The 21,500-nt window shown below is 36.6% G+C and overlaps 1 long non-coding RNA gene across 1 annotated transcript in view; it reads left to right on the top strand.

The window, feature by feature from the left end:
• Nucleotides 1-21,500, top strand: part of LOC126637425 (uncharacterized) — a 31,164-nt gene that overhangs the window by 8,038 nt on the left and 1,626 nt on the right. Inside the window, exons 2-3 of the long non-coding RNA XR_007628322.1 lie at nucleotides 4,754-4,862; nucleotides 5,657-5,706. This is a non-coding gene — a long non-coding RNA (uncharacterized LOC126637425). The remainder of the gene's footprint in view (nucleotides 1-4,753; nucleotides 4,863-5,656; nucleotides 5,707-21,500) is intronic.

The following is a 21,500-nucleotide window of genomic DNA, read 5'->3' as shown; positions in this document are numbered from 1 at the left end:
AAGATTCCTTTGCTGAGAGTAACGTGGAAAAGGATTTTAAAAGCAGTATATGTTTTATTCCTGTTATACAACAAAGAGAAGAAAATATGGATTATCAATACACCCAAGACATCACACACTGAAAGTTAAATTAGCAGCACAGAAAAATGGCTTTTGTAAAACCTGCAAACTTTGATATAAATGGGAGAGGCAGTTCATGGAGCTCGCACAGACTGACCATGCTTTGGAAGACATTCTTTTTTCCTGGTAGATTTTCCAGTTCTGGGAGGCACACAATTAAGTATTTATTTTAAAGTGAGGAATGTAACGATAATATTTATGAATATAAGAAAAAAAAGATGTTCTCTGTCTTTCTTTGTAAATTTCAGAGCTTTTTGAAAACTTCTATCTTCAGTGTGAGCCTAGTTTGCCAAGATTATATTTTTCCAGTTCTCTTTTTCTGTTATCCAGAAAAAAAATTCCTAAGTGGAAGTCATCTTCTGGACACATTTTTTTCTTCTGAGCACACTGTAAGTTCCTGTATGACCTTTATTTTGGTTTTAAAATTAAAACTTTGCCTGCCATTCTGCCCTTAAATTTCTTACCATTATGGAAGTGATAAATGCACTGAAGTAGGACAACTTCTTGGAAAAAAAAAAAAAAGGCAGTTTCTGTTAATGTTCAGAATCTACTGTAGTTTCTTTATAGCTGGATTTCTTCTGAGAAGCAAGTAGTTTGGATCCCGAAGGCCATTTATGTCCTGGTACTATGATTTCAAGTGATTCCCAAGTGTGTAAGTAGAAGAGTTAGACATATGGAAATGATATTGTGGGTCCCTTCCAATTTCTTCAACAATTCTTTAGCCATCTCTAATGAGTATCTCCAATTTTAATCTCTTCCAAAAGTTAGTTTATTGAAAATCACTGGCATAACTAAAACCATTCTGTGATGTTTCGATCACCCTGTGCAAGCTGTACAGTATCCTGAAGAAATCCCTGTGGGATAACACTGAGGATGAGCTGTGCAAAACTGCTTTTCTTCCCTGAATTTTCCACTGGCCTTCTGAGTACTCTGGATTGCCTGGATAGGAAAGCAATTGAAATTCAACAGTGATTGCAAGCTATCTGCAAAGCGTTTTAATATTTACTTCAAAGCAGACAACAGTGAGTTCCAGAAAATATTTTAGTAGTGCAGTATCTGTTCAGATGAAATGACAGAGAACTTTGTCTGAATAAGGATACATGTGAACCTTTTCAAAAAAAAGGAATCCAAATCTGTCCCTGCATTGCCTTGGATTGTAGGGATGTTATGACCAAGAACTATTTTTTTTTCTACCCTTTTTTTTTTTTTTTCATTCTAGTCAAGGTGTTTTCTTTCCAAGACTTATCAAGTTATTAAGGTTTCAGACTGACTCATTACTTTTGTTTCCAAGCCATTGTTTCCACTCCATTTTTATTTTTCAGCAATCTTCTGATTCGGTTGAGTAATTATTTCTGTGGTTCCATCAGGAACTTCAGTGATACTCAGCAATTTCTTCTAGAGAGTTTTGAAAGTGTTCTGTTGAGAAAGAACTGTGAGATGCAAAAGATTCTTTGGGCCACAGCAAACACATTTTAAATAACGTGTTCACACTTAGTACCTGAATAAGAAAATATCTTCTCAGCAAGCTTTTTTCTACAGGTTTTCTTTTCTGACCTGCAGACCAAATACTCTGGCTGTGATACAGCATGTGGTAGGTATTCTAGTGTTCCTTCTTAAATATTTAAATCATTCTGTGTCTTTAAAGATTTTTTTTTTAGTGAAATAATCATTCAGACTTTGGGACAAAAAAAGTGGTTGATGTGATTTGTGCTTATAAATGCTCCCCACCTGTCTCATCCCTCAGGTAACAGAAAGGTTACACATCCTGAAGAATTCAGAAATTTCCTTACCAGTAGTCCTCAAATACTGACAATACTTTTGAAAATGTTTGCTGAAATGACATTTCTTTTTCCTGGACCACATGGGAATGCTTTTCATGCTCAATTAACCCAGAAATCTCAAGAAATTTGTCACCATTTTTTCTGGAAATCCTGCCTTGGGCAGTCCACTGGGGGTAAAGCTCAGATAGATGTCTTAAAACCTCTTTAAAATAACTCCAGTTCTGTTTAGTTATGATTATTTAGTTATTATTATTTCAACTTCTTTGTCTTGTTTCAGTATCAACTTAAGTCGGGGCAATATATTCATTAACTTTGGGATGATGACCTAACCCTAAAAGTGGAAGTAGATTGTACTATGTGACTACTAAATTGCTACTAAACACTGGCTTTTATAGTCTCAGATTATGAGATCAGTCATCAAAGTAAATGCAAGTACAAATGTAAACACAGCATAATAACTAATATTTCACTGCCAGGAAAAATAGAGATAGTTGCAGCAAATTAATTCTTCAGTCTTTGACTTACACTCTTTTGTAATTATTTGGGCCACTGCTGAAATGCACCCATGCAGCACAGTAGTTTTAGGCAGGAAGCGAAGAAGAAAACTTTTTCCGATTGAAGCTGCAGGGCCAATTTTGATAGTAATTATCTGAGGCTGGGTCAGCTCACTGGATGTTATTATCTCCTGCCAAACTAAAAAATGAAACTTATGAAAAATGAAACCTGTAATGATCCCAAGTGGTCAGAACCTACTAATGGAAGTCATCCAGAAACACAGATATTCCTACTGCAAAAGATATCATTTGGTGGCATTTCTTCTGATCTGCTGTGAAGGGAAGAATTCTAGTTAAAAATTCATTAATACTTTGTGAATCTGATTTTCTAGCACTGTTGACTCTCATCCTATTAGAAATGCTGAATTCATCCCATAACCATGTGGGCTGCTGGTGTCAGATGGGACAGGGGAAAGAAGTGTTGTGGGCACCTGGTCTCTGAGTGATGCCATTGCACACATAGGTCCTGTAGTTCTTCCAAAGGTCTTTTGTTTGTGGAAGCAGTCCTACTATTGAGTGTAGTCCCTCTATTAAATATCCTTTAAAATTACTTACAAGCTTAATGGATGAGACTTTAAAATGCTTTTCACTATCATACCTTCTGAGAAGTCATGTTCACACTCTTCATTCTCACATTGGTCTCTTCAGGAATTCCATCATTTTTCTTGACACGTGGTGTTCTACCTGAGATTTATCAACCAGTAGAAAAAAAAAAGAATTTTGCTCCATATTATTTCTAGACGTATTGCTTATGCCCAAGTCTGGCTTGTTACCTTTTTAAACCAGCCACACATAATATAAAATCCAGTTTCTATTCTAGAAGAAGATCTCATAAAATTGATTCAGAAAAGCTCCAGAATTTTGCTCTGTGTGATGTGACTATCAAGATATAGAGGATGTGTTTCAACATAAAGCAGAAATGTCTGCAAACACTGATACCTAAGAATAAGAGGAAGCCTTTGTTCGTTGAATCCTCAGAGGTCTTGCCACACCTTGACTTATATCTCATATCGAGCTGTCTTTCATGTGTCTGATTTAGACACTGCAGTAGATCAGAGCTGGGGAAGGTACATCCAGCTTTCATCACCAGCTTGTCAATATAAGGAGAAGTGACATGACAAGAACACGTCCCAGCATGTTTGTTAGGGATCCCTCACCCATGAAGTTTATAATCCTTTCAAACACAGAAACTCTGTGATTTTAAAGCAGCTTTGAGGGGTTCATAGAAACTAAATGCAGAAAATATGGAGTGAGTGGAAGATAAAGTAAGTTCCATATCACTTAGTGATTTCCTTTAATCGCAGGAGAATGTTTTAAAGGAGAAGTAAACTCTTTTCTGTTCTTATTAAATAAAGCAATACATGAACTTGCTGTGTTTTCAGCCATTTTGACCAATTGTGTGACCAGTTTAGCTGTAAACTTTTTTATTTGAGCGAGTGTACCCCTAGATTACTTAAGGAGGATTGGCAATAGTACTACCTTTCAAACCTATACTTCTGGTTGAATTCGTGATTTACATTAAAAACAGTTTTTAAAACAGATTACTGGTTTTCATACTGCAGTTCACCAAGACAGACAATTCAATTAATTTAAAATCACTGTCAGTTTCTGCAATCAGCACTACAGAAGATCACATGATATCTTAGTAGATATTTCTATATAGTTGTAATAATGTCATTATGTGTTTAATATATAAATATCTCCCAAGAATATTTTTAAAATATTTACACTTTTAAAATATTCATGAAAGCAGTGAACTTGTCACATCCATGTCAAAATCCAACTACATTTATTTAATTTAAATATATGTTTCATTTGGCACAGAGAACTTTGGTGAGGGAAAATGGTGAGCAGAGTTTTTAGATGAATTTCCCCTATCACAGTCACAGTGCTCACACTGGTCTTTGGATCTTATTTCTCATTGCAACTCTGGGAAGTTGCTCCAGCAGATCCCTCCATGTCCCTGTGCTGCAACAATGAATACAGTGACTCTTTCAAGTGACCACTTGAAGGGGCAGAGTTAAGGTTGCTTTGTTTTTCTTTTCCCTGACAATACAACTTCCACCTTTTCAGACCTGAAAAATTCAGATCTGAAGTGCAGTAATTCTTCACTCCCTGTTTTTGAGATGTTTGAGTGACAGTGAACTTTGCTTTTTAGAAGCTCAGAACACTGTCAATAACCTTAACTATGTGTGTGATGGGTTTTATCATCGAATGATAAGAAAACCTTTCCCTGCACTAGTTCTCCTATCTCTCTGTCACTGTTACAATAACTTGTTTTCCATGATTGCCTCTAAGGTGCTGGTTTTGACTTTGCTGATCACTGCCACAGGAGCATGGCCAACAAATATCCAGGAATGGCAGCGGATTAAGGCAGAGCTTCCAAGAACAACAGTGAATTAATCAGGTGATTTATCATCTGCCACCAACCACCTTTTCCTATGGTGTTCTATAGTATTCAGGTGAGCCTTCAGCCCAGTTAGGAAATATTCTCAAGACAGGTTTATTTATTGAAAGTGTATGTGTGCAAGTTTCTTAAATAATGTGGTGGGCTGGAGCTGCACTAACATAATCTTATCAGCATTCAGTATCACTGGCTTTAGAGAAAAAAACAAAAAGCAAATGCATGAAAATGAGATGAGATAAAAATTCAATCAGAAGAATAAAATATTTTTTGCAATTGTTTTATTCATTTTCTTTCTCACACAATTCCGTTACCTAAAATATCCTGTCTTAAGCATCCACTTTTTGGCATATGTTCCAAAATGTATAAACCTGGCACACATGAGTGGAGGATTTTTAAATTACTAGTGAGGAACTGATATACTTTCACTTTAATCTGAATTGGAAATAGCTCAAATAAAGAATAACAATGTTGTCTGCAGAGATACTGATGTAAATAGATATTTCAGAGCACAATCTTTTATTTTTATTCTTTATTCATAACTGGTAAGGAACTGTAAATAACTTCATAGTGGATGTTGATGATTAGAATCAAAAGGGAAAAAATTGGAAGTTATAGGAAATTGGAAAAGTTCTTACAAAGTTCTGTATTTACCCATTTCTTTCCTCTTTTCTTCTTTACATGAAAAGAATTGGAGTTAAAATTTTAGTTAAAATGTTTTTGCTTTCCTAAGTTGGGACGTTTTTCCTTGTTTTTTAACTCTCATTTTATCACTCCTCTTTTTATGAAAATAAAAGATGGGGACATCCAGCAAGCTTTGCTCTAAGTGTCTAGCTCAGCCCCTTTGGTAAGTCATTTTCTATATGTACTTTTTGCCTTTTCCACATGTTTGATATATGTTTTGCTACATGTTCTCTCTCCAGATTTTTTGAGAAGAGACCTAACAAAAGATGTCAAAATGAATAAGCCCAGTGTGCTATACAAATACCCAGACATTTGCTCACTGGCTCACATAACTTCAGCTTTGTAAATCTGGAGACCTGCAGCTTTTTGTGGGGAGGGACTGTCATTTTTAGAGAAGAACATCTTAATTATACTGTATCTGTTATGTTTTTGTTATTCATTAACTAGAGCCCACTACAAGCTGATATTTATCAGTTATGGATATCAGATATATATATCAACTATATAATAGTTTTGGAATAATTTATGGTTCCTCTTACAGCCTGTTTTCTATCAGCAGACTATGAAAAACTTACATGTTCTATTTAAGCTTCACAAGATTCCTCTGAGGTTGATAAAACATAGGTCACTGTCTTTCCTAAATACAAATAAATAAGAAGGTACATAGCCTGTATATTCTGAATAACAGCTTCTACTTTTTCTTCACTAAGAGCTCAGAGTTCCTCAGTCAGAGTTAGGATTCCTGCTGAGGAGCAGCATGTGTCTGTATATTAGCTGCCTGAACTCCTTTCAAAACTCAGTGTGCTTACGTTATTTAGAGACCTTGATATTATTTTTATGAGTGTACACATATTATTTTGGTCTTATCACACTGCTTGTTTTGGCACACTTGGACATCTAGCAAAGATACAGGACGGAGACCTAATTGTTAATTATAAGCTTAAACTCTCATTGCAATAAACAGAGGGGGATATGTGCACAGAAAATAATTCAGGCTACAGTTCAGCTCCAGAGTAATGGAATTGCTTTAAAAATTCCACTATATGAACTTTTTGCAAGTACAGAGCTACTTCTTTTGTAGTTTGAGCCATAAGCATCAGATTTTGTGTGCAATTATAAAGTTTAGTAATATACACTGCTATGTTAATTTAGAATTTCTATAGTGGCTGTATCCCAAACTTGAACACCCATGGTTTGGGGATATTTTCAGCTGTGAACTGTATCTGTGAAGACTTATGTACCTTCCTTTAAAATAACTGGAAGCCTTAGAGCCTTCTCAGATCTCATACTTACCTTAAAATTCATGCTGATATTTTTACAGTATTTATATTTTGCATGTATGTTGTGGAAATAGGAAACATAACAGTGATGACCTACAAAGATGCAAAATGTGTCCAAAAGGATCAAATTTTGTCCAAATTTGCCAAATTAATCTTTTGGGTATGAGTGAAATTGTCCTCAAACTACTTATAAGTGTGGGGTTTGCTATTAATTTTTGAGTGATGCTTGACTTGGTTATCTTGCTGTGAATAGAAGAAAATAAAAAATTTAAACTTTAAAATCTCAATATGAAGAATGCCAAAAGGAGACAAATTCATATTCTGCATGCAGAGAATGATCATGTTCGTCCTCAGAAAGATCTGCATTTTGTATCCTCAGCTCTTTTCAACTGTAATATGCATAACTCTTCTCTCTAGTTCAGTTGAGCTCAGTGTACAGTACAAAAGAATCCAGAGGAAAAAATAGCTTTATGCCAGCTTCTCAGATCTCCAGTTGGAATTCATTTCAATGACTGTTGTGGGATAAAGAAAAAATTATTATAATCTACATATTGCATAGGCTGTTCTGATATTAGAGTTTAAAAATATTCAGAACATTTTTTTTTTGCCACTGTAGAATTTCTCTGTTACTTTCCACTTGCTTAAATTTAGCAGAGACAAAAAGCGATGGCTTGCTGAATTTAAAGTACAGCAACATTTCTAGAAGGGCATAAGGAGCTCCCAAAATAATGGAGAAGTGATCTTAAGTCCTTTATGTTTAATACATTGATTTTATGTGTACTCAACAAAAAGGAATGATCCGAAGAGCTGTAATAAGTCCTGTATTTGTTATCACAATTGTAGTAGTATTTATGGTTAAATACATAATGGCCATATCTCATTTTGCACCAACACACTTTCATCTAAAAAGAAAATCCCAAATGTGCTGGGCAAAGGATCCCCCCTGCCAATAAAGTGAGTCACGCTTCAAGGTCTCAGTGTGTGCATCACCCTGAGTATTATAAAAGCCTATGAAACCATCAACAAGTTATGCTTTAACATCATTCCTCAAAGTTGCATCCTTACTTCTGAAACTGAGTTCTCAGGGATTCCAGTCAGTACCCCAGTGATGTGACATCCCTGGAAATATCATGTACTGGGAACTGATGGATGACAACTGCAGGCACCACAGATATTTGATGAATATATTACAGGTCCAAAATACTGCTGTTTTACATGTGCAATGCAAAGTTACTTTAGCTGAAAGTTCCTTATTAATTCAGGATTCATAAAATTTTTAAACTAAAGTATAAATTAGCCTTAAACAATATGGAAAATGCACTGTAGATTAGGAAGCAGTACCAATTATTTGCTCTTTCAATAATTAAAACCAAAGCCTGACCCAAGAATAACATAATGTTAATTCTCCAGTAATCTGGCAATTTAAGAGAAATAATTTCTTTCTAGATTCAAAGGAAACTCCTGCAAATTAATAGAGAATAATTTCACTTTGTGTTTGTAGATAATCTTTGCTGAATTCACTCTTGTAAAATGTCCATTTCACATGTGGGACTTTCATGCCCTTTCCCAATTCTGTGGTGTAGACTGCTCCTGATTTTCAAAAAGCTGTGCTAGAATAATCTTTTAATATCAATTGTAAGTGCCATTAGACTAAATAAGCTGCCTCCCATGAGTGCTGTAAGTTTTAAAGGGGAAATGAATCTCTTTTCAGCTTTATACAAATAATTTAGCCAAAACAATGACATTGCAAATAGAATTTCAGAGAAAACCACTTACATTGGTGGGTCTCAGTGTCTCCTGGGTCAGAAATCCTGGTAATAATTTAATCTGTAGAAGAATAGGAATTGAGGTATAGGAATAGGAAGTGAGGTATTTCTGAAGAACTGGGCTGACTTACAGGAGTATATATATTTTTATAAATCTTACAAAATAAAGATGTAAATAAAATTCCTTTTATTACAGTCAAAGACATATGAGAATATAATTTATGATTTGTCTTTATTAGCATTTTTCAGGCTAAAAGGGCTGAGCTGCTCAGTCACTGCCATTGCAGCAGGACTGCAGTTGGCCTGGAGTGTCTCAGAGTTGAACCATCAATTATCTGCCTTAAGAGAGGGAAAACAAACATTACAGATAAAACCAGCTTTTAAACTTCACTTTTTCTGTGGCTGTCACCTTGTCTAACAAGACCACAGAATTGTAGAATATCCCACCAGAAACATCAAAGTCCAACTCCTAGCCCTTCACAGATGTTTCAGAAAAACAATGTACACAAGCCAGTAAAGGAGAGAGGTGGCCATACTCAATAAACAAGTCTGCTGCATGCTTATATACATCTATATGTGGAAGTTAAGCAGGCTTCTTGACACTTTTTAATATAGTATTTTAATTTAGGGAACTGGATTTATGATGTTTTTTGTAATACATCATCTGTGATACTTTCATCTGAAGCTAATTAATTTCTAAACTTTTATTCACAAGCAAATCTAGCTAATAAAAACCCTGTCAAAATAGCCTTACAGTAATCTGTTTTTAAACATTCTACCAGACAGACAAACCTAAAATGTGCACTGTTAAATTAAATGCATTCAACCTTCAGTCTGTGCATAGGATTACAATCATACAGAGTTAGAGTATTTAATTCAGTGGTTTGTCCCAGAAATTAATATGAGATAGAGGAGTGTATTTCATGTCAATCAAAATTATTTGAAGATTCCACACCTTTTTATGATTTCAAATAAGTCTGCTTTTTTCAGTGTTGTTAGAAGGTAAGGCTTATTTTTTAATTTTTATGAATTCTGAAGGCTTATACAACTCCCTGTGTATTTCCACTGTTTAGCCTATAATAGTGGGGGTTTTTTTCACTTCATAAATATCTAGGTTTGTAATTTTCTACTATTACACTTTTTGGGAATTATTAATTAATCAATTAATTAAAATTACTTATTAAAAGTATCCAGGACTCCAACAATGTCAATGAGACTCCACAGGTTTGGGATCTGCCTCTTTATATACCGACGTACCTTTAAAAATAACAGTACATTTACACGGTACCAGAGCAGAAAATTAGGCTCCTACCTCTAGTCTGCTATGTTATTTTTTATTCCTTTCTAGTATTCCTTGCCCTGGCTGCCGTAGAGTGTAGCTTTGGGGGATGTAGAGTTTCTATATATCTTTTGAAGAAATGAGAACGAATTTCAGATGCAACGTGTTACTACCTGTTCAACATGATTTCTGAGAGGCAAAAAGCCTGACTGTGCTTTACAACTTTGATTTGTGAATCAATTATTTTTATCTAGCTTGAAGTAGTTTCATCAGCTTCAACTTCACGCAGTATGGTGCTATGTAAAACTAAAAACCTTGGTTGTTGGCACCTAGTAAGTGTTGACTAAGTTCCATATTTCTGTGCTATTTGAAGTATTCCAATTTTTATATTTTTAACATATTATAAAAGGGCAAGAAAGTACATGATGGAAATTTTGGGGCTCATTAGTTCATCTTTGACATAATTCAGAAGACTTAAAGTCCAATTTAGCCAGACTTTGAGGTAAAAAAGGGTATAAGTCGTGAAATACAAAGAAGTGCATTAGTTTTAATTTGTCTGTAGCTGTAATGGAGTTGGTATGCTCCCAGCTCTCTGTCCATTCATCAATACAGAACCTCCACAAACCAGCATCTCCCCTCATTTTTCTTCCACGGAAGTGCTACAGCTCCATTTTGAGCAAAATATAATTGATTGCATTTGGACAAGCCTTCTTGTAAGATTAGTCACATTTTTAATCAAAATGTCATGGGGGCACAGAGGTAACATGTGCAAGGGAGTTCTTTGTGTGCGAGGGATTCATTGCTCGGGAGCAGCTGCAGATGCACAGCCTTGTGCTGTACCTTCCTGCCCTGCAGTTAGTGAAAAACTTAGGTATAAACAGAAGTTCTCTTGATGAAAATGATGACTGGATCTGTCAAAGATTCAGAAACCTGAAAATGCAGTTTGGTGCCCAACCCCTAATTGCTCGGCCCTACAGGGGAAAGCCTAATATCCTGTATATTAAGGCCTAAGATATCTGTAGTGCATGGGGAGGGTCAGCACATGTCTAAGCAAATTAAGTCCAATCCCTTTGATTCCAGTCACTGGACACTTTATCCCTGAAAGGAGAGATTAGAATTCAGCAGATTTTATATTCTGTTCCTCTGGGGAGGAATTGGAGTTTGAATCAAGAATGTACACAAAGCTTTGCAAACTTCAAAGGAATGTGATGAAAACGCTGGATAGTGTTACATCTTAAGTATGTAACCTCCTATGCATAAGGTTAATTCCACTGTGAAGAGGATAATGTATGTTCAGGAGCTGTCACTGGATTGGATTCCACTGGGCTGGAAATGGTACCAAATGTAAGGTAGAATCTGTTATTAAATTCCCTGTGCCAATATGCCTCTGGTGCAAAGAAAAAGCTCAAATGACCAGAGTTTGGCTAGTCCACAACTATTAAATGGATAAAAGATCGACAGCCACAAATTATGGAACAAATATTTTATTGTTTCATATTTAGGGTTTGAGAATTTTGAGACTTTTCATGCTTGCATGTGAATTTATCTTTGTCACAGGGTGGGAATTCCAAGGTCTCTGTGCTGGGATGTGCACTGTGTTTCCACTGATTAGTTAATTATTCACTTGGGCCTCCTCCAGCTGAGTACCCTGATAGGAAGGAATATAAACAAAATAGTCTCCACCAGGTGTCAGCCCCTTGGAATAATGAATAGGAAAATAAATTAAGGTGTTGTTACTGGTGTGTTTTTTTTCAAAAGAAGACAGAGAGAAATATCTCTAACAATTACATGTTAAAATGGTATTTAAATAGGCTGGATGTGTGGAGGACTTTGCAATTTAAAATGATTATCTAAAAATAATGAAACTTGCTTTTTTTTCATTCTTCTGTGAAATGGAATAATCAGCACTCTCCTGAAAAAAACGTATTATTTTCTCATGTCTGTTCATTACTGCATTTGAAGTTATGATTCATATATTATGGTGATTCATAGCTCAGCCTTATGAGGCAGAGGCTTATTTTTATAGTTTTACCTTAAATTAGGATGACTAATAAGTGATTTTGAGGTACAGTGATCTCAGTGGTTCTGCGGCTACTTGTTGGAATTTAATGTGTTTATATATGACTTACTCTGACACTTTGCAGTAGACTTTCCAGGGAGTAGGTGACTGCTGGGTGTTAACCATGATATATTAGAATCTTTATACTCATGAATTATTAGGACTCAACTGAAATGTACTTTACTGCTCAGTTGAGAAACATCTTTGCATCTGACATCTGTTATGCAGCAACAGGGGTTTCTCTCATACCTCCACTGTGTGCTATATCATCTCCGAGGCCTTGGGCAATGCTTTGGCATGTGCAGAGCTCCTCACTTGCTGTTGGGACATCAGATGGCACCAGAGCAGTTTGTCACGTAATTTCCAGGAGGGAGGAAGCTCTATGGAGCTATATCTGCAACGTGAATGCAAATAGGATTAACTCTAAAGACTGGAAGATTGAATTAAACTGGAATTCAAGATGAGTGTTATGAAAATATGTGTATTTTCTCCTTTTTCCTGCTGAGTTTTTGAGAATTTAATGTTCAGTATCTTTAGTCAAAAGAAAATCTGAATGGATTTGGATATTTTCCTCCTTTCTGCCTTTGGGATAATCATGATGGAACAAGGTTATGTGTATATTCTCTAGATTTTTGCAAAGAAGAGATGTTTTCCAGACCAGACTGATAGATCATATAATGCATTCATATGAAGAATTCTAATTAGGGGTAAGAAAATGTTTTCTTTTTTTCTCACCCATATTATGCTATAGAAATATTTATTACTCTTGGGGTCCAGTTCCATTCACTCCTCTAAAAGAAAAAAAAACCAACAATAAAAATCCCTCCCAAAAACATCAGGTAGGAACCTAAGGCATCTCTGAAATTTACCTTAATGCTTGAGATCTTACTGAAGACTCCTTAACTTCTGAGTATTTATATTAGAGTAGTTGAGGAAAATTTGTCAGCATCATGATTAAATATATTTCTTTGATTTAAAAAATTTTTGCAGAGCTTGTTTTGTATTGTGAAATATTGAATAGTTAGTGAAACTGATATTTAGCTGATAAATACCTTAAAAATTTCAAACTGAAAATTCACCTAAATCTATGGCGCTGTTCCTTGTAGAGCTTTTATATTTCTCTTTGTGAACAGGTAATTGCTGCTATTGCCCCTCTCCTCTTGGTAAAGTGGATATTATGAGCTTCAGTGCAATCAATATCTAGAAACAGAGTAAAACTGCAAGGTTAGGGGATTTCTCTTTGTCTTCTGCAACTAATTCTTCTTAAACTGTTCAAGTATATGAATGGCTGACATTTTGCTCTAGACTTAGTATCTGTATTTTAAGAAATGTAACAGATACAAAAAGCTCCTGGAACATGAGGTCATGGGCTGTCATTTCCCTTAAAGGGCAGCAGTGTGTTTGCTTTATGAGGGTAGTTTTTATCATGGGACTTTGAGCCTTTCCTGCTCCTCCAAGGCTGTGCTTTCCCTGCAGTGTGTGTGAGGGTCTGCAGGTGATGGGTGGTGCCAAGGCAAGCAGTTTCACACTGAGATTTGACACCCATTTGCTTCATTACTTCCAGAAAGACTGTGTGACGTTGCTTTTCCAAAAGCATCCTGGTTTCTTTGCTGTATTTGGGTCGATGTTGAAGGACCCTGAATCCATGATCAGTGAGGCTGAGGGGAGTGTTGGGAGAGGAGGAGATACTTGTTTCAGATCTGCCTGGCACACCTGCAGAGTGGCTCAGCACAATTCTTCTTCCTGCACAGTGGAAGACACTTTGGTAACATGAACTTCATAGATTATTACTGTGATTTTATGACTGTATTTAAGCCCACTCAAGCTTTCTTTTGGGTTGAGGTTCTGAATAATTTCCTTATCAAAATCATGGGTGTATATCAGTAATAAACCTTTCCTGTGTTTATATACTTCATGTGTCTGCATCACCAGAGCACTGCATTTCTCTGGATATTGAGGAACACAGTGGCCTGGAGCCAGCCAGGTGTGGGGTTTGAGCCAACAGGAGATGGGTGCTTTTTCCATCTCCACGCTCCCGTGTCCCTTTCCTCACCCACTCTCACTGGGCACACATATAATCTTAGGGGTGAGCAATTTAAAACCACTCCAAGATGCAGCTGAGTGAGCCCTATTTGAAAGACTCACAACCTATTAATCTGGCTGGTTTCAGAAAACAAGCCTCTGTTACTAATATCTTACTAATACTGATCTTTACTAATCTGAGCTCAGTAGTGCTCTAATGAAGCACTGTGGTTTTCTTGATGCACACTGGTTCACTTGGCAATTTACTGGAGCACAGCAGAGCAAGCAAAAGGTAGTTTATATGCTTATGGAACAAGTGTAGTGTAGTATGAGCTTTGTAAACATATCTGAAAATCCTACTCAATCATCAACAAGGAAATTTTTACCCATGCTTGACTCAGATGTGACTATTTCCCATAAAATGGGCAGAATGGTTTGGTAAAGAGGAAAATTCCCTTTGTGAGTGTTCTGAGTGCTCTGTATTGTTTGTACCTCATACCGCTTTTACAGAGGCTGGGATTTTGGGGTGACTGTAAAATCATTAATGGAGTCAAACTCTGTCTTTGGAATGAAGAATTAACCTGAGCACTGCTGGCACTTGCAAACCCATTGCTTACCCAGGAGTAAGGTAAACAGTGCTTTCCTCTAACAGTGGAATTGCTCCAAGAATGCTTTTTCAAGCTTTTGTTTATTGTATTCACCTCTGGATCATGAATAAAACAAACAGTAAAAGATGCAACACTGTTCTCAAAATAAGGTCAAATAACATAGAGAGAAATCCAGCACTCTGCAGGAGGCCAACACGAGTCATACACCCCAATTAAGCCATCAAAGTAGATTTAAGTGGAATTTATTTGGTGTATAAGATTTGAACTATGAGTCTCACCTTTAGAGAGGCAGTCTACAAAGAACAAATGCTGGACTTGAACTTGTCCCCAAATAAATCAATGCTATCCTGCTGATACCACAGGAAAAAATGACTTCTAGAGTCAAGTCACTTGACTCTTGTTTGTAAATACCCATTTCTAAACCTTTGGAAAAGTACTGCAGCAGGGAAAATGAGGAGAACACATCCCCATCTTGGCCTTATGGCTTTTGTGAATTACTTATTTTGGGCTCTGGGTGGCTTGTTTGTTGCCCTTGCCATCTGTAGATTTAGTGATTTATGTTTCCTCTACAGAACGTTACCCAAGACTGAATATTGAGAACAGCAGCACAAGGTATGAGGAAATGGGTAGGCACAGGAAATGAAGATCTGCATGTCAGCCTTGATACAGAACGATATAGAACAAAGTCTTTGCTCTATCGTTTGATTATCTGTCTCTTCTAGTCCATGTTTGGGCACTTCTAGTATGCGGTAGAGACCGTGATATCATTACATTTTCATCTGCCAGTATATACAGAATTGGTAGGCCCTGTGTAAACAAATATTCTCAATACACTGTCTGTATTAAAAATCTCTGATCCATCTTGAAGACTTGCTTAGGGAACATTTACGGTTTTGTGTATTCTGACTTTATATATTGGCTTAACTTGACACTGAGATTTTGAATTTGTGATAACTTGCTCATTGTTGTTTCTTTTATATATATATATACATATATATATAAAATATTAAAGTTATACCTTAAGTGAACCTTTTTTCTTCTCCTTCAAATTAACAAAAAAAAATTACTACTCCCCTCACTTGTTTAAGATGTTGAACTTAATAGAAGATGGGGAAAATGCCTACCTGAGCTCAGGTTCTTGGCTAAGCATGTTTAATTGACATTTGGTGGAATGTCTCTAAATGGAAGTAACATGAAAATTAGTCTAATTTAGAAGTTCTGAGATTTCTGTGGAGGTGATGAACAGTGATATAAATCCTGATTTGCCTTTGTTAATTTATAATTGTGGAAGTGTTGTCCTTTAGTGCAGCTGGGAATGAGGATACTTTTATCTTCATCCCATATTCAAACAAAAACCAGACATTTTTTTTCTCATGGAACTTGCTTGATTGAAATAAGCACATATGATTCAGTATAGCATTTAAATATCTCATTATGTCCCTTTATATTATTATATTTTTCTTTTTTTTTTTTAAGTGCTGCAAGAAATTTAGCCCTTAAAATGTGGGGGTTTGCTCAAATGTGGTTTCAAAACATCAGCCTTTTGTGGACAGAGCTCATCATGGAAGCAACTGTCAAAGAGGAACATGCAGTTTGTTACTGCAGGGAACCAATAAATAAGAATTCAAGCTTGTCAACATTTAGCTGTAGGAAATTTGAAGACATTCAAACCTTAATGTCACAAACATTCATAGAGTGCTGAGAGCTGTCGAAATGTCTTTAATGACACCACTTAATGGGAGCAGATAAATGTAGAATGGGACCCAAGGCCTATACCTGAGGAGTGTCATAAACAACTCTGTCAATACAGGGAAAAATATAGATCACTGAAATCATATTGGGAGTGGAAAGAATATGCCAGCAGAATTAAAATGTCACGAGTGTAGCCCAGTGATCTGGGAAGGTGCCAGAAGTTTCAGGGAGCTGTAGGGAATTCCGCCAGTTAATGCCAACTGTAGGTATGAAAAATTCAGGTTAAATAAGAACTTCATAAAACAAAGGACTTTGGATCATTCTTGATGGGTCTTATCAAGATTTTGGGTGAAATCTTTGGAAATACCCTTTTCACAATAAGTATTCTTAAGTTCCGTAGTTTCTCTAAAGTAGCACAAAGTGGTAGAGGTTGGAGAAAAATTCACACACATTATCTTCTGTCTTGGGAAGGTTGTGATCTTCTCTTTTCCATTGCAAGAAAAGCTTTCCAGCCCATGTTATCTTTTCGATGTAAGGGCACAGAATACATCACACTGAAGAGAGACCACAGGAATGTCCTGTAGGAGTTTCCTAACCTAAACTTATCTTAAGTTGCATTAAAAATAATCTGGAATTCTGAATTTAAACTCTGTGATTGTTATGTGTAAATACTGTGCAAATAATCTACTGATGTAGGTTAACTTTTAGAAATTAACTCCTCGAGGAGGTGCTTGTCATTAAGCCTCAGTGAGCAGGTACCATCTAAAAAATGCCCTTTAATCAGAAGTAACCTGTAATTATAAGCAGGAATAAGTATGTTTGCACTAATGAGCCAGAGACATTTAAGGACATTTGTGCTAAAAGGAACACAACATTATGAAATATTATGTCACGACTGCAAAAGACAACAAACCTCCTAAAATACTTTTCTTTAAAGAAAACTGTGACACTGTGATGTTTTTTTGCCAGTCTTCTTTGTTGCAAGACAAATTGTTGCTTGCAATCTGTGTTACAGTAAGAGCAAAACTGCATATTTCTGGCTAGGAAATGAAATTAAAAGTTGGATAAACGCAAGCAGCTTCCCTCTTCTGTCTGTCCTTCCCCTATTCTGGGGAAAACATTAATCAAAGATGAAGTGCAGGCTGCTCAACTAACTATTTAAGGTATAATTAATGTTAAGCTTGTGATTAAGTCATTGATACAAACAACTTGCTTAAAGAAATGTACTGATTAGAAATGGACTGCTGAATGCAACTCCAAATATCAACCAGTCAAGCGTTTGTGTAGCTGCAGCAGATTTCAGTGGTCTTTCACCAGTTCTGAGTTAGTCTGCAGAGAATTGGGTTTTAAAAACGTATTCTGCTTTATCCAATTAATGAACTGATGCCTAAAAATGTACCTATAAAAGGAAACAAATATCTGTGAAAAATATGACAATGAAGTGTCAAAGGTATTTTTGGTGAAGATCCATATATTTCTTTCTCTAAATATAAAGCTAAGAATTTGAAATTAAATTTGAAAATAAGTCAATGGATGTTACATAAATTGAAAAAAGTTAATTTTAAATGTATTTTCTGTTAATCACAAACTGAATTTGTCATAAAGATTGTGAAAGGGAAATGAAGAGATATCACTCAAAGTGAATACATTGCAACAGCAGGTGAGTAACGTTACACACCTGCAATCATGAATTTTATAGGAAGTGTCTCTCAATAAAATCTGAATACCTTTTTGCTTACTACCCTAATAAAGGCATTCAGGGAAAGCTCCAGAGAATAAGAAAGAAGTTGTCGTAAATAATTTGGCCCCAGGGTTTTCGGTCCAATTGACTTCATTAGGTTTATGTCTCAGGACCCTAAAGAAGCCAAGCACGTTCTGAATGGGGGTGTACTGTACCCAAATGTATATTTGCCTATATGTTTGTCTGTTTGCCAACATTATTTTCCTATTATTTATTTAATATTGTATGAATATTGGTAACATGCAGATAGTTAACATATTGCTGATCCATGTTTCCCTGGGTATCTCACCCTAGCACCGCAGGAGTCCTTGTCCCTCTCTATATTGCACACGTTTCATGCCCCACTAATTCCATTGAGAGTTATGTGGGAGTTGGGAAGGAAAACACAGCTGGAGGAAGAGCACCTGAAACAAATATTTACCAACAAAAAGACAAACTGGCCTCCTTCTAAGACAGCATTTCTCAGATCCATGTATTTTAAAGGGCAGAATCGTCACTGTATAGAAAACAATTAATATACAGAGCCTTTCTTATGCAGTGCCTAATACCAAAGTGTGCTCAGCATTATTAGTAAATCATAGTGTTTTATGATAAGCTCATGGCTATTCATCTGCCTTTTTTATAGTGCAGCTTTTGCAAAGCTGCCCAAGTTAATTCTGCTATAGAAGGCCTGTGTGAAAATAGAAGCATTTCATTAAGAATACATTAAAAAGAAACTAAAGTGATGAAAATATGCCAGTAATGAATCTCCACAATTAATGGCCCAAATTAATGAAGGTTTCTCAATCCAGGAATGAAAAAAGAGCTTCTGGAATACTTGTTCACAGATATCAAGCTTTCAACACCAGAAAAGAGAGGATTAATTTGTGGCCTTTTCAATGGATTAATGTTATTTGGCACAATTTGTAAAGTTCTTTCTTCTCTCTCATCCTTAGGTATATCATCAGACCTGTATGCTCAGAGCTATGGGAGGAAGCAGTGAGTAAAAGGAATAATGCATACATTATCCCTGCTTCTGGTGAAGCATCCTGTGCATCTGCACATTCAGTTAGTTTTGGAAATGGGAGAAAGTGCTTGGGTAGCAATATTTTTTCAGCTGTTTTTTACGTGGAGGTTTAATATGCACAGCCTGTCTTCAGTACACCTGTATGCAGGAGGCTGAAATGGATCTTTTAGGGAAATGCATTTATTTTGCATTATCCTCGAATAAGCTTTACCATGTGAATACATTTGAGGTTCTTTTGAAGTAGGAAGACAAATACAGGACAGGTGTATTTAAAGGAATTCCACATCTGACATAGACTGATAGACGATAAGGATAATCTTGCTGATAATATAATGTTCTATTAACAGTAATTATTAATAACAGTTTATTTAGGCTTTCTTTAAATCTTGGAGAGACATTTAAAGAAACTATATGTATTTCACACTCTCCTGCATACTACTGTAACTTATGGACAGCTGGCAAAGATGCACTGTTTGGTCATCCAAGTCTGTCTGTCTCTTCTTGTCTAATTTACCTTCTGATGATAAGGGTATTTAAGGATATTTATGTTTATTAGAATTGATCCAGAGGTGAATATGCCTAGCACTGGAGTTATATGCTCTTACCAGGGCATTCAGTGTTGGTGTAACATTTACCATCCATAGTTAGAGACAGTCAAAAGTTGAGTTTTCTGCAGTAGAGAGATGCTAACATCAAATTCTACCTTTCAAAACGTTGTGGGGAAAGCAAAATCTTCCAGAGCTTCCCATTTACTTGTAGTTATCAGCAACAAGAAGCAGGAATTTCAGAGTAAGAGCTGACACTTTAATCTACAGAGTTTTATGGAAGGTCAGGAGTGTATGAAGCTGCAGGTGGCCAATGTTAGAAAAATTCAGAGCACCCTCAGTGCCAGGACTGGAATAGTACCAGGACTTGGATGAGACTTCTACCCAGGCAGCTTTGTCTTTCATTGTTATGGATAGCACAGAACTAGAGGACACTGTCTCTGCTTTCTACGGTCCAGATGAGATAGAACAGCACTTGGGCTCATTCCCCATTGCCCAGTGTTTCTGTAAAATCAGTGTATTAAGCTTGATGTTCTTGCCAGATTCCGATAACCACTGTTCTTTCCTTCCAATTTTGGTTGCTGTGTAGTTATTCTCATTATCAGCTTTTGCCTAGTGCTACTGAACATGCTGTTCTGGTGACTGGTTCTCAGGAACCTGTCCCTGAACAAATTTTTAGGGAAAAAACTTGGTATTGTGTGAGCAAAGCTGCACATTTCAGCTGAGCCTGCTGAAAGGGGAAATTCACCTCCTGCCACCCCTTCCTTAGTGCTGGCTTTGGGGCTTGTTGGACCATTTTTCAGCCAATTCTGTTTCCTATACCCAGCAGAAAGATTTTAATTTTTTATTTGCTTGGTTATTTCTTCTGGTGTAGAAGGAAGGCTTTAAGGTATGTAGAACTGGATCAGAACACCAGGCCATAGTATCCAAATGCTTATCAGGGTAAAGCTAGGTGAAAGCTCCTGAGATATTAACCCTGCTAGAGTTAGTAACTTCTGTCTGTGTCTTTTTAGTTTTCCTGTAGGATTTTGGGTTTGTGGGGGATTTGTTGTTGTGGTTTTGTTGGTTTTTTTGTTTGGTTTTATTTTATCAGGTCTTTCCTGCTGCATTTCCATTCTCTTTGTGCCAGAGTCACAACTCCCAAATGTTGCTTCCTGCCCTCCTTTTCAAGGAAACTCAGGCCAATATTATGTCTGTGTTTTCCTTACTGCTTCTCTCAGGGCATAAGTACCTACATATATTTTTTTTTCCTCTGGGCCCACTCCTAGCTCCTGGGCATATAACCAGCTTCTCAGTACTTCTGTCACTTCCAGTGGGGAGCTCCAGGCATAGCCCAGCTTCTGGAAGGGATCAATCTGGCAAGTTGCCCTGACAGACAACGTGACTGCCAGCGGAATGAGGACACAAGTCCCCCACCCTCAGCTTCTGAAGCCCTTTAGCCTTTCTCAAAGGAGAGCAGTAGTAGGGCAGCCAGGAGCATTAATATTGTACTTTTCTCAGTCCCTGTTCCTCAGGAGGGATAATTACAGCAAGCCCAACCAGAGCATCGTGCCATGTAATGTACCCACAGAGCTGTATCCACAGGGCTCTGTGGCTGGAGAAGGGCCTGATTCCCTGCCAGGGGAGTCCTGCTGGACTGTGGGATCAGGCAAAGCTAAATGTAGCTGCCTTGGAGCAGTTACTACTGCATTCTCTTTGTTAGAGTATTTCTAGACACTGAGTCATTTTGTATTTGTCTCTGCTTAGAAATATGTGATTTGTCCCCCAAAGTGTGTATCTGTGTGTGTACCTATAAAACATACATAGTAAAATATGATGGATATGTACTTATTAGATTACATTGTAAAGATTCAAGTGATATATTAAACATTTTAAGTACAAATAATTAATAACATTTGAATAATTAAAAAATCCAAAAGAGCTTTTTTCTCTCCTTTGCCATTCATTAGAATGAACTGA

The sequence above is a fragment of the Myiozetetes cayanensis genome, unplaced genomic scaffold (genome assembly GCF_022539395.1).
Source record: "Myiozetetes cayanensis isolate MyiCay16 unplaced genomic scaffold, myiCay2020 scf15, whole genome shotgun sequence".
Taxonomy (NCBI): Eukaryota; Metazoa; Chordata; class Aves; order Passeriformes; family Tyrannidae; genus Myiozetetes; species Myiozetetes cayanensis.
Note: the sequence above shows the minus strand (reverse complement) of the source record. Positions and strands in the feature narration are given on the sequence as shown.